Source organism: Marmota flaviventris, chromosome 4, assembly GCF_047511675.1.
Source record: "Marmota flaviventris isolate mMarFla1 chromosome 4, mMarFla1.hap1, whole genome shotgun sequence".
Taxonomy (NCBI): domain Eukaryota; kingdom Metazoa; phylum Chordata; class Mammalia; order Rodentia; family Sciuridae; genus Marmota; species Marmota flaviventris.
Window position 1 is genome coordinate 45608532 of NC_092501.1, and position 15083 is coordinate 45623614.

Here is a 15083-nt window from a genome sequence, read left to right on the forward strand (position 1 = left end):
GAGTGGCATGGAAGGCATCAACCCTGGAGGAAAATCCTCCTGATTGGGCTTCCAGATGCTCTGGCATATGGGAGGGTCCTGGCTCTCTGGATGCAGGTACAGAATCAGAGGTGGAAACGAGGGTGAGAGCTTTGGGCTAGATGACCTGGTGGCCCCGGGAGGTTAATTGACTTGCCAAGGGTCATGTAAGCTGGTCAAGTCACTTAGGCCAGACTTTGCTTCCCTGAGTCCTTTTCACACTTGACCCTCAATCAATCAATTCACCCACCGTTGCCACCACCCACCACTTGTGAGACACTGGGGAGCTCACACACTGTGTATTTCATCATATCAGCTACGGTTTCTGGGAGAAGCACTTTGTTCCCACCAGGCAGCTGCGTTTCCAACCAGATTGGAAGCACAGGGTAAACGGGCAAGATCTGAACTCCCGAGGCCTCAGTAAAGCTGTACCTTCTTCTTCTAAAAATGGAGTGTGCCTATGGCACCATCTTTGGTACGTGGCAGAAAGGAGGTGCCACCTCATGGTCAGTGAACTCCTTCCTGGAAATTACTGTCCTCTGGGGGAAAAGTTTCTCATTCCCTGTAAGTTCTGCAGAATCTGATGGGCTAGACTCTAGGTTTTCAAACTACTGTCCTCAGGGCAGCAACAACAGCAGCTGAGAACTTGTGAAAAATTAAATTTCATTTTAATTTTTTGGTACTGGGTATTGAACCCAGGGCCACTCAATCACTGATCCACATCCTACGTCCTTTTAAAATATTTTATTTAGAGACAGGATCTCTTAGGGCCTCATTAAATTGCTGAGGCTGGCTTTGAACTCCTGATCCTCCTGCCTCAGCCTCCTGAGCCACTGGGATTACAGGTGTTACCACCATGCCAAGCCACAATCTATTTTTTGATAAGCCCTTCAGATGCCCCTCAGGCCTCTTAAGTTTGAGAATCCCTGGGCTAGACATTCCCTTTCTATGGGCCCAGAGTGTGGGAGAACCATCGTGGACTGAGATGTGTGGCTAGGGAAGGTTTCTCCCGGTTGGTGGTAACAGAAATGGGCATTTGGAGGCCAAGTAGGAATTTGGTCCTGGAGTCATTTGAGTGTGTGAGGAATGATCCATGGGAGAAGGCATGCTGAAGACACTTTTGCCAAAGCCTGTCCTGCTCCCGCCAACACACAATACCCAGAATGACCAACAATGGCTAGGTTAGAATTTAGATTTGAACTTGATTGTGTTATCACAAATGCTATACCTTTATTGAGTCGCAGTGGAAAATCAGGGTCAGATGCCCATCCATCCATCCATCCATCCATTCTTCCGTCCATCCATCTCTCCATTCTTTCTTTCAACCAAAATTTATTGAGCCTTTACTTAGTGCCAAACATTTAGCTATGTTCCTTGTTTGTAGAGATGATACAACTAGAGATATCAATTGTGTGCTTTGATAAACTATATTTTGAGTGATTGAAAATCTACTGTAAATAAAACAGCTTTCCACCAAGCATCACCATCTAAAATATTAAATTAAATATTTCTATGTGGCATGAAATAGGAACAATATTTAACTTCAGGGTCTGATTCTGTCTTATGATGCTCACAAGTCTGAGTAGAGGAATTATATGTGTTTAGAGTAGAACTTCAACTAGGGAGGGCTCACGAATAACTGCACTCATTTGTTTGACTCTTAGATATTCTGGCCTTTCCTTCTTATCCATTTTCTGGTTTAATTCTGCCAACAATACTGTGAAGTCTGAGGAAATCCAAACTCAGAATTTAAATGACTTGCCCCAAGACACAAAGGAAATGAGCTACAGGACCCTGAAGAAATCTGAATCTTTGGATTCCCCCAAGTCCTGAGCTCAGCCATGCTGACTTCCATTCATAATAGAGAAATATCAGGCATGGGATAGTTGTTCCTCTTTTGGGATGTCCAGGATGCCCACTTTACTCATGTGAAAGGATAAAGGTGAAGCCATGTCTAACCTAGGAAGCTACTCAAGAAACTCCAAGATCCATTTCCAAAAAACATCATCCAATTTTTAGCATGGGCCATTGGAGGGAACTCAGAGACATTGGCCTCACCACCAAGTATGGCTACTCTGCAACAGAATAAGGAATCACCCAGCCTCCTAATATCAGGTGATTTCATGAATTTAGCATCTCACTCATGCCACCAGGTCACTATGGGGAAAAAAAATTCAAAACATATACTGGTAGTAGGTACGGGGCTCTTTGAACAATATTAAAACGACAGCAGCGACCTTTCATATAGAATTAATTAACATAAAACCCAGCATCCTCATTGCTGCAGAACCCTAAAGTGGTTGCCAGAATTTAATTAGACTTAACCTTTTTTCCTACACCAGTACCACTTTATAATAACTGCAAATCATTATTAATTCCTTTGGTGTTCACTGTAATAACATTAATCATGATGAACTTCTTTCTGTAGTAATGTGTATGTAATATGTAATTCTATAGCAATTTAGTATTAGTTAAGGCTAAATTGAAATTAATTTCACAAAAAGACACTATTTGTTATCGGATTCTGTGTATTCATAAAACAATATTTTAGGGCAATTTATATGAAGGTGGTCAGATTAGGAGGCATTTGGTAAACTGCTAAAAGTTCACAGACAGAACTATTTGCTGCTGATTACTGGAGCATATCTGATTGCCAGCATCTCATATCCCAAGGTACTTGAAATATCAAACCAGAAAATGGGGAGGCTATTATGGGATGGTCCTTGGAGATACAGCACTTTATCAATCTGATGGTGCCGCCTTGGACAAACTTTGGAGCAGTTTCCAGAGCCCAGGCCTTGGATTGATTAGACCAAATCTCAGGGTTCAAGGTCGCTCTCCTGACTCTCCCAGGCTCAGTCTTCTCTTCTGTAAAATGGTTCCATTATTCCCTTATTGCGCTCTTCAGGCATATCCCAAATTTGATGGCTTAGAGAGAGATTTGCACCATAGGAATAGCTGAGAACACACAGGATACCGGGAAGAAGAGAAGCCGTGGTATGCATTTTCTATTGTCATGTGTATTACTGTGATGGATGTTTGGAAGTGGAGGCAATTTTTAGATATTTAGGTGTACATGACTCTGATTTTTAGAAGTCACTGAAGGCCGTGTCCTTTACCAGGACTCTCTGGACACCCAGAACTGTAGGGGACACAGTATTCACCCATCTATTTAGCTCCCAGTGCAGGATTGGGACGCAGGAAGATCTAATTCTGTCTGCTGGAAGTTAGAGGTCTAGGAGACAATGGCTGTGAGTAGAGGATTAAGGTGTATTCCAATAAGGGTAATAGAAGTGGGCTCGGATAGGGAGGAATAAGGAAAGTAAGTGATGGCCTATCAGGCACAGGCCTGGCCAGTCGGCATGTCGGAGGGCATGTGGGTGTGCGTTGGCTGGAGGCCAGCTGGCTCAGAGCATAATGGGATCCCTGAAGAGAGTCCTCTAACCTGGTGTGCAGGAAGGCAGTATTCAGGGAGGCCTTCCTAGAAAAGGAGAGAGTCTTTGGCCAAGAGCAGGAAATAGTGAGGCAAAGCTCAGAGACGACAGGATGTGTATGCGATGGGAGGTACCAGCAGTTTGCCATGGAGGACTGAGGGTCCCCGGGAGTGGGGTACCACATGCACCAGGGCCTAGTACCATAGGGAGGGCTCCCAGCACTGGGAACATGGACTTCAAAGGCTGAGCATGGCGCGGGCAGTGCAGTGGAGCAAGAGCGTTGCTCCTGTCTCATCTTGATGGTCTTGAGCATTTTCTTTTTTTTTCTTTTTAAATGACCTCACTGATATATAAAAAGTGATACATGTCAGAAAAAAATTAAGCTTTTATGCATTTATGTCTGGAAATAGATACCATAAACAAAGTCCAAAGACATATGATAGATGTTACAAGAAAAGAGTTAGAACATATATTACAAAAATTGATATCCCTTATCTAGAAGGAGCTTTTTACAAATTGATAAGAAAAAGACAAATAACCTAAGAGATAAATGGACCAGGGAAAGCCTCAAAACTCCAATAACTTAGGGGAAGCACAAGCTCATCCTAACAAGGAGTTAAGGAAAAGAAAATTAAAAGAATAACAAAATATCAGTTATTTAATCAAACTGGCAACATCTAAAAATGTAGCTAGAATTCATTATTGGAGGAGGAAATGGGACTCTCACACTTAAAGGTGGAAGGAAAATTAAGGCATGTTCTTTTGACTCTTTAAGGTTTAAAATGTGCACATTATTTTAATTAGAAATCACATTTTTGGAAATCAAGGCCACACACACAAAAATCATGATGCAAGAAGGTGATATTTTTAAAAATGGAATGCTGATGTATGAGGAAATGTTTAAATAAAGGACATTCATGCTATAGAAGACCAGTGAGTAACTTAGAGGGATTTCCTGGGTAATTATTTAGGTGAATATGGCAAAATATATATTATAAATACAGTGATGTTAAGAACCTAATATATACTCATCATAAAGCATTCAAGAAACTAAGAAAACATCTGAAAAAATGATGATCACTCCCCAGAAATGTAATCCCCAATGATCAACACATATGGGTTTCTTGGTAGAAGTCTGTTTAGACAGGAATATAACATGGAGTCATAAGACCCAAGCCACTTGTCTCCAAAACAGGGTTAAATTAAATTTTAGTTTGGTTTAAAAGAAGAAAAAGAAACTAAAGTAAAATGGAAGAAATTGCTTTATTTAGATAAACATTTCTTCAGCCCAAGGAGTTATTATTTTCTAACAGCCTCCCTCTGAGAAATTATAGAACACGTTGGGAGGCTGGAGACAGTTTTAAATGACGTATTTTAAATTTACACTCTATTGATTGACTTTCTGCTCCGATAGATGAGGAGATCAGCATGCTTATACGTCTCCTCCTCTCACTACCTGATGTTGTTGTTGGGTACATCATTATTTTCATATTTTAAACTGCATAACATCTCTCTCTATTTCTTAGGCATAAGGACGTCAGTTTTTTAAGTCTTAGGGATAATTTCAATGTGTTCTGTATAAAATTTGTATTTTTACCTACAGCTTTGCCAGACTCAAATCCTCTATTTTGATTGTTCTGTTAGTTGACAGACGTATTGGTCAGAATTTGGTTCCATTGCATAAAACAACAAAAAAATGGTGGCTTACACAAAATGAAAGTTTTACTTCTTTTTCATGTAAACTAAGTCTGGAGCCAGCAAGCTGGGGAAGGTTTGGAAGATCTGCAAAGTTATCACTCAGGTCAGCCCCTCCTAGTTGACATCCAAATCACCATTCCGGTTCCTTTTGTCGTCAGGGGTTAAGATGGGGAGTGCTCCAGACTTCACCCCTCCCATCTCCCTTTCAGGCAGCATGGATGAAGGCTGAAGACACACATCTTCCTTCTGTTTAACTAGACTTCGGAGAAGTTGCACAAACTCAGGGATTGACCTGGTGGAAACTCAGGGCTTGACTGTAGCTAGCTGCGACGGAGGCTGAGGAAGATGGAGCCGTGGGTGAGTGACAAGGTCCCTGAGAAAATTAGAATTCTTTATAACTTGTAAATTATACTGAAGGAGGAGGAAACAGACATTGGAAGGTAATAGTCTCCACACTGCATTTCCACCACGGCCTGCTCAATGCCATTATCAAATAGCTTTTCAACAACGGGTCACAGTTACCGCAATGACTTCAATTCTTTCACATTTGGAGATGTCTTCTAAGGATCTTCATTCTTGAATGACATTCTTGACTGGATGTCACAATCTTGTCTTACATTTTTTTTCCATCAAAATTTTGAATGTGTTTCTCTATTGTCTATTCTAGAGTTAATATACATGGTTCCAAAGACTCAGGCTAGCCTGGTTTAGGGTAACTTATTAATAACTTTTCTACCTTGACTCCTTAAGAATTCTTCCTTGCCTTGAACGTTAACATTGCCAGATTGTCTGGATGTTGATTTTTCTGTCATCTCCCTACTTTTTTACCCCAATATCCTTGATAATAATGTGTGTGTGTGTTCAGCAAATTCCATTATTTCTCTTTTCAGAGGTTTGTGGTATTTCTACTTCATTTCTTAGGCTTTCTACTATGGGAGCGTCAGTTATTCTAGTGGAATATCCACTTTGTTTTCTGAACCCATGAACCACCCCCTGCATCCTGCGATTCTGTGCTTTTCCTCTGTTCTCTCTGTGGCTGTCTCTAGTGGGTGTGGATGGGCCACAGAGCAGCGAGCTGCAGAGCTCTGGCGTGTGCCCCAGGTACCTCCTGGGCTCTGGGGTGTGCAGGGGGACCCCTGGGCTTGTACAGCTGTGAGGCACATTGCGCTTACCTGGTATCAGGCATTGACTTCTCATCTTCCCATCTGCATTTGTTCTGTTCTTAATTTTCATAACTGACTGGTTCCTGAATATTTTTATGTTCTGTTGGCTTTGACGTCGTTTCATTGGCTCTGCGGCTCCCTTGACATATTATTCTATTGCTTCTTTAAACAGCCGAGTAGAGGTACCCTTGATGTACAGTGAACTGTGCACATTGAAAGTGACAATTGGATAAGCTTCGACACATGAAAGTACATGAAAATGAGGACATAATTAACACAGTGAGCATGTACCACACCCCCAAAGTCTCCTGGTACCTCTTGGTAACCCCTCCTTCTTGATCTGTCCTGCCAGGGGCCCCGCCTTCAGGCAAACATTGATCTGATTTATTTACTTGTAGAATTGAATGTTAGGCTGGGGATGTAGCTCAGTGATAGAAAACTTGACTAGAATTGAATGTTATAGAAATGAAATCATAATCTCTCTCTTGCGCTCTCTCTCTCTCTCTCTCTATATATATATATATACACACACACACATACATATATATACACAAATATATAAGATTCATACTTTATATGTGCATATGTATGCATGTGTGTGTGTGTATATATATATATATATATATATATATATATATATATATATATATATATATATTTGAAATACAGAAACTATACAGTATATAGGGGCAGGAGGCCTGACTTCTTTCACTAAGAATAATTACTTTGAGATTCATCTCTTTTGTTGATGGTTTCAATAGTATACCCCTTTTTATTGTTAAGTAGTATTCCATTGTAAGGATATACCACAATGTTTGTGCATTCACCTGTTGATAGACTTTTGGACTGCTTCTACGATTGCTTTATTACAAATAAGCTACTATGAACAGTCACATACAAATATTTTTATGGGCGTAAACTTTGGCTTTGTTTGGGTAAATACCTAGGAAGTGGAATGGCTGGATCATATAGTAGATGTATTTTTAACTTTCTTAAGAAACTACTAACACTCACTACTAACTACTAACTAACTACTGGCTGGATCATATAGTAGATATATTTTTAACTTTCTTAAGAAACTACTAACACTCACTACTAACTACTAACACTCATTCTGGTTCCTTTTGAGATTTCCAGTTAGTGCTTAGTCTTGTCAATGTTGGTATAGTCAATCTTTTAAGTTCTAATTTTTAGTTCTAATAGGTGTGGAGCTATAACTCATTCTGGTTTTTATTTGAGTTTCCCTAAATACTAATGATGCTAAGAATCTTTTCATGTGTATATTAGCCCCTCATATATATTCTTTGGTAAAGGGTCTTTCTCCATATATTTTTTTCTTTTGATTTCTCTTAGCAGTGCTTTGTAGCTTTTAGTTTTTATGCTCAGAACATGTTTTGTAAGATTTTTCTGTAAATATTGAATCCTTTTGTTACTATCTTTTCAAATTTCAATTTTTATGTTCATTGCTAATAAACAGAAATACCAATGATTTTTTAAAATATTGAGTAATATCTTATAACTTGACTAACCCTACTTACTATTTATAGTAGTTATTTTGTAGATTTTAACATATTTTCTACATAGGCCATTAATCATCTGCAAATAAAGGCAGTTTTTTTCTTACTTTCCAATCTAGATATCTTCTGTTATTTTTTCTTGCCTTATTATCTTGACAAGAATCTCCAGGACAATGTGGTATCAGTGATATCACATAAAAGTGATATCAGAAAACTTTGACTTATTTCTATTTTGAAGGGAAAGTATTAATTTTTCACTGCTAAGTATAATGTTAGCAGTAAGTTTTTGGTTGATGCTCTTTGTTAGATTGAAGAAATTCCCTTCTATTCCTTATTTGCTAAATTTTTTTTTGAATCAAGTATTGATCTTGCACTTAGTCAAATCCCTTTTCTGCATCTACTTTTTAATTATATTTATTTTTTAATTTGTTCTGCTTAGTTGTACATGACAGCAGAATGCATTTCAATTCATCATACACAAATGGAGTGCAACTTTTCGATTCTCGGGTCATACATGGTGTAGAAACATACTATTCATGCAATCATACATGTACCTAGGGTAATGATGTCCATCTCATTCCACCATCTTTCCTATCCTCATAATCCCTCCCCACCCTACCCTTTGCCTAATCAAAAGATTCTCCATTCTTACCATGTTTTTTCTTTTTTAATCCGTCAGACTGGTGATTTTTTTTTTTTAATATGAAACCAACTTTTCATTCCTGGGATAAACCCATGATATGGAATCTTTTTTGCATATTGTTGGAGTCAATTTTCAGATTTTTGCACACATGTTCACAAGGTATAGATTTATGTATAATGATGTATAGATTTCTTTTCTAATAATATTTATTTTGGGTTCTTGACCTCATAGAATGAGTTAAGAAGGACTATCTCTTCAACTTTCTAGAAAAGTTTGTGCAGAATGGTATAATATTTTTCCTTAAATGTTGAATTCACCCATGAAGCGATTTTGATTTGGAGTTTTTCTTCTGGGAAAATTTAAATATAAATTTGAAAATCAATAGGGGATACTCAAGCTATTGATTTCTTTCTGAGTGGGGTTTGATGATTTTGTCCAAATCATCTAAGACATAGAAATGACCATCATACAGTGCTTTTATAAACCTTTAACGTCTGTTGAATCTGTAGTGATGTCATATCTCTCTGTCCTGATATGGATAATGTGTTCTCTCTTGTTTTTCCTAATTAATTTTGATAGATGTTCATTCACTTTATTAATCTTCTTTTTTGCTTGGTTGATTTTTAATCTATATTTTTCTATTTAATTGTTTTTTTTCTGTTCTGTATTATTCTGTTCTGATGATTCCCTTCTCATATTTTCACTTTAATTTGTTCTTCTTTTTTTGATTTTTTTAGTCTGAAAGTAGAAGTAATTGACTTGCAGCTCCTCTTTTTTTATTTTTTATTATAGACATTCAGGGCTATAAATGTTCCCCTAAATACTGCATTAGTTGCATCCCATACCTTTTTACAGGTTATATTTTTAGTCTCATTTCACTCAAGATATTTTTAATATTACTTCTGAATTGTTATTTGCCAATGAGTCAGTTAACAGTGTATTATTTAATTTCTACATATTGGGGGATTTTTCAGCTCTTTCTTATTTACTGACTCATTTAATTCCAGTGCTAGCAGAAAACACAATTTAAGTTCTTTAAAATATATATGTAGATTTGTTTTTTAATCCTAAATAGGTTCTATCTTGATAAATGTTTTATAGGCACTTGAAAAAGATGGGTATTCTACCTTTGGTGGTAAAGTATTTTATAAATGTCAATTAAATCAAAATGGTTAATGCTGTTAACAATATTTTCCCCATGCTTTTTTTCTCACTTTTCTGTATTGAAAGGTAATATTATTTATAACTATAATTGTAGATTTGTTCATGTCTCCTTGAAGTTCTATCAGTCTGTTTCATAAATTTTAAGTTCTGTTATTATTTGTATAACTTGGGATATTTGTATCATTTTAATTAACTGTTCTTGTTGTCTTAATAACATGACCCTCTTTTTCTCTGATTTTTTAATATAGTCACTTCTGATTTTTTAATATAGTCATAATATAGTCACTTCAACTTTCTTACAGTTATGTTTATGTGATATATCTTTTCCTACCCTTTTATTTTTACTCTATTTGTCTTTATATTTAAGTGAATTTTTTTTGTAGGTAGCCATACGGTTGAATCTTATTTTTTCCCTCTCAAATATGATGATCTCTGTTTTTATTTAGAGAGTTTAGACCATTTATCCTTAATATGATTATGGATAAGGTTAGGTTTGAATTAACCATCTTGATGTTTATATTTTCTTCATCCATCTATTAATTGTTCCTCTTTTCTTCTTTTTTAATAATTTCCATTTTGAAATCACTATAGGTACACAGAATAGTTGCCAAGAATAACCAGTGCTCCTCAATGTTAATATCTTCAATAATAGTAGGATAATATTAAAACCAGGAAACTGATATTGCTGTAACCCATACAGCTGATTCACATTTACAATTTATACATACACTCATTTGTGGCATGCATAGCTCCATGTAAACATCACCATGATCAACAATCAAGATGTGTAACTGTGTCATGACTACAAATTTCCCTTATGCTGCTTCCCTAAAACTATGCATTCTCCTTGTGATTTCCCCACATTCTCATTAACATTTGGTGTTATCACTAGTTGTTTCTTAAATTTTATCCTTTGGAATGAGTGGTATATTTTAGGGTTTTAATTTACATTTACACTGTTGAATATTTTTAATATATACTGTAACTATTTGTATATCATATTCAACAAAATGTCTGATCATGCTCCTTGGTAATTAGGTTTTCCAAAAATATTGAATTCTGAGGTTTCTTTATATATTATAGATTAAAATTCTTTGTTGTCTAATTTGTGATATGCAAATATTTATATCAGTCTTTAATTTGTATTCTCATCATCTTTACAGTGCCTTTCACCAAGTTTTGAAATTTTGGTAAAGTCCAACTTTATCAACATATTCTTTGTATGAATTGTGATTGTGGTGTCAAGTCTAAGGACACATTGCTTAATACTATGGCCTGTGTATGTCCTCCTGTTTTGTATATTTTCCCTAAAATTTTACTCTTTTACGTTTTACATTTAAATCCATCACCCACTTTGTGTTAATTTTTGTATGAGATGTGAGATTCAAGTTCAGGTTTTTAAAAATTATTATTATTTGGGGTCTGGTCTCCTAATGGCCAGCAGCATTTGTTGAAAAGGCTGTTTCCCCTCCTTTGCACCTTGATTTTGCACCTTTGTCAAAAATTAATTGGACATCTCCGTGTGGGTCAGTTTCTGGTTTCTCTAATATACTCTTTCTATTTATGTGCACCTCTCCCTGCTAACACGTTGTCTTAATTAGCGTAACTATAACAAACTACAAGATATGAATATATTCTTTCTCAAATTTTCATCTGCCCCTTTTGGAATTGAGTATTTTTATGATTTCATTTTATCTCTGCTTGCTCATTAACTGTACCTGTTCTTTTTATTTTCTGTTTTTTAGTCCAGATTTATTCTTTCTTTTTAGGTTTTGTAATAAACATCTGTAACTTCATTTGATAAGCTATAAGAAACATTAAACAATATAATTCCATTTTACTCTCCAGGCCTTGGTGCTATTACCGTTATGTATTTTACTTCTCCCTCTGTGATAAGTCTTGCAATACTTTGTGAGCAGTTTTATTTTAAATAGCCAATCCTCTCTTAAGTGGATTTAAATAGGGAGATAACACCTTTGGTACTTGATTATCATTTCCAGTGCTTCTTATTTCTTTGTGCAGATCCCAATTTCTTCCTGGTATCATTTGCCTTGCACTTGGATGATTTTCTTTCTTATTTCACTATAGGATATGTCCAGTTGTGATGGATCCCCTCAGTTTTCATCTGTCTGAAACCGTCCTTACTTTGACCTCAGTTTTGAAGGGTATTTTGGTTGGGTATAGAATGATAGGTTGGCAGTTCTTTCACTACTTTAAAGATGTTGCTACATCTCTTCTTACTCTCTGAATTTCTGATAAGAAATCTTTTGTTACAATTTTTCCTCTATACATAATGTGCTGTTGCCTTTGGCTGCTTTTTGAATCTATTTTTGTCATTGATTTTAAGCAATTTTACTATCATCTGGCTTAGTGTACTAAAGATTGAACCCAGAGGTGCTTTACTGCCGAGCTGTATGCCCATATACCCATTCCTCTTTATTTTTAAATTTTGAAATAGGGTCTCATTAAGTTGCCAAGTTTGTCTTCAAACTTGTGATCCTCCTGCCTCTGCCTCCTTAGTATTTGGGCTTATGCGGTGTGCCATCATGCCCAGTAAGTTTTAAAAGGTTTTTAGCCATTATTCAATCTTCAAATATTCCTTCCCATTTATGTATCAGATTTCACTTACACATATATGGGTTGCTTGAGCTTGTTTCACAGCTTAGTCATGCTTGCTTTATTTTTCAGTTTTTCTTATTAACATTTCAGTTTGGATAGTTTCCGTTGCTATGCCTTAAGGTTTATGAAACTTTCTTCCCTGTGTGATGAATTATCTGCCATTCATCTCATCTCTAGAAGTTTGACTTACATCTTTCTGAAATCTCTTTGTTTCCTTTTCTTGAACACATGGAATACAGTTATAACTAAGGCTTTAGTGTTCTTGTGTATGAATTCTTTCATCGGTATCACTTCTAGTCAATTTGATTAGTCAGACTGATTAAAATTTATCCTGGTTATGGATTGCTTTTTCCTTCTTCATATATGTGTATATATATATATATATATATATATATATATATATATATATAGAGAGAGAGAGAGAGAGAGAGAGAGAGAGATATCAGCAATCCAGCAATCCACTATCAGGATAAACTTTACTGTGTAAGGATAAATACTAAACTATGTATAGTATATAATATACATACATTATATATATATATATATATATATATATATATATATATATATATATAATTTTACTAATTTCTATATATTTTGAATTTCATTTTATTGGGTGTTGGCTAATTTTATATTCACATATACATTATTGGGTGCTATTTTGGGACTCAGATAAGTTTCTTAGAAGCATAAATCTTTCATGTCTTGCTTCTAAGACTTGTTAAGCATGACCAGAGCAACATTTAGTCTTAAGCTAATTTTTCCCAATCACTGAAGCAAAACCACTTAAAATGCAGTAGTCTTCCTTTATTTACAGATTTGATTTCCATTGTTTCAGTTCCCCATCAAATGTGGCCCAAAATTATTAAATGGAATATTCTAGAAATGAGCAATTTGAAATTTTCGAATATCGCACTGCTTTGAGTAGATGATGAAATCTCATGCTGTCTTCCTCTGCCCTTCCTGAGATGTGAATCATCCCTTCTTCCAGTGTACTCATGTTGTATATGCTACCCTCCTGTGGGTAACCTAGTAGTTCTTTTTATCAAAAAATATGGTTTCAACATTGTAGTGTTTTTGGTCAACTAACCCCACATAGTAGCCTAATGTTACATCACAGTGCTTGTATCCTTCACCTTACTTGATCTTATCACATAAGGCATTGTGTCCTCTCATATCATTACCCAAAAGGGCAAGTATACTATCTTAAAATATTTTGAGAGAGAAACAACATTCACATGACTTTTATTGGAGCATGTAATTAAAATTGTTCTATCTTATTAGTGACTGCTATTAATCTCTTACTATGTCTCATTTATAAATTAAACTTTATCATAGGTATGTATTATAAGAAAAAAATGGTATATTTAGGGTTCAGGGTTCTCCATAATTTTGGCATCCACTGAGGGCCTTGGACCCCTGTGGATGAGGTGAACCTCTGTACTGTTTCTAATGCCTTGAGAAGTCCATCCTGGTGATAGGGGCTGCTCCCAGGCCTGCAAGAGCACTTGAAGGTGCCCCAGGCTAGTCCCCCCCAGGCAGGGTGTGGGGGTGACAGGGCTCTTTAGTCTCCCTTCCTTTAGGACTCCTTGTCCTTAGTTGTCTGTCCTGTGACTTGAAAACTATTGTTTCATGTATTTTGCCTGGTTACTTGGGCAAAGTTTTCTGTCTTACTTTATTTTGGTTGAAAGTAGAGACTTTTTTTTTTAATTGCTTTATCATCTGTTCTTTAGGCTCTTATTTTGATAAATTTATTTTTATTAAGTTTTATCATAACAGAGAAGTGTTCCCTATTATTTGGATTTTATTTGTTTTTCCAGACTGAGTTCTTTATCTGATTCATTCGTTACTTTTGTTCCCGAACAATATTTGCATAGTTGCCTTGCCAGTTATTTTAATCTTGTTTATACCTTGCATAGAGACTGTTGTTCAGTTTTTGGCTGTGAAATAGTCAGTGGATTGTCTTAACAATTTTCCCACTTTGTCTGAAACATATTTATCTTTCCCTCTGAACTGCATTTTAAGGGTTAGGTGTTTTATTGTATCAACCATGCTCTACTTGGGAGTGCAAAGGGAGGAGGGCCGATTTAAGGAAGAAAAATCTTTATATCTCTGGCCCTTAAAAATGTGGTGGGCACATAGGAGAGTCTGCAGAAGAAGGATTTGAAGAAATGAGTGCATTGCACACTTTGACTCTCTGTTCCACTCCATCTTCCCGTCTCCAGAAGGTTCAACCCTCTTGAGCAATAAGGGGGCAGATGGGCCATGTCAGCACCAAACTAATGGGAGAAATCAGTCAGACTGATACTGGTTCTTTGGACCAAGTTCTTCTGGGCAGTGACACCAATCAACAGAACAGGCAGGACAGTGTGAAAGCAAGACCTTATGACTTGTGATTTAGGCTGATTTCAATGCAAGATAGTGGGAGAAACCATGGTGAAGATTCCATTTGAGCTATGTAGCTCGCCAATGCTTTCCCTTCAACATCTTTTCTTTGTCCACAGCACAACCATTTTCCAAACTCCTTCTTACACCTTCTTCTAAGTAAGACTAATTAGGTCACAATTTGGACCACAGCTCAGTTTTTTTTTTCCATACTGAGGAGTGAATGCAGTTAAACCCCACCATGGTAGGCAAGTGCTCTATCCCTGAGTTACACCCCAGTCCTTTTTATTTTATTTTGAGCCGTGATCTAAGTTGCCCAAGCAGGCACTGAACTTGTTCTCCTCCTATCTCAGCCTCTTGAGTGGATGGGATTACAGACATGCACCATCTCACCTGGCTCATATCCTGGTTTTAATAACTGCATTTATGGGTAGCTGTTCTC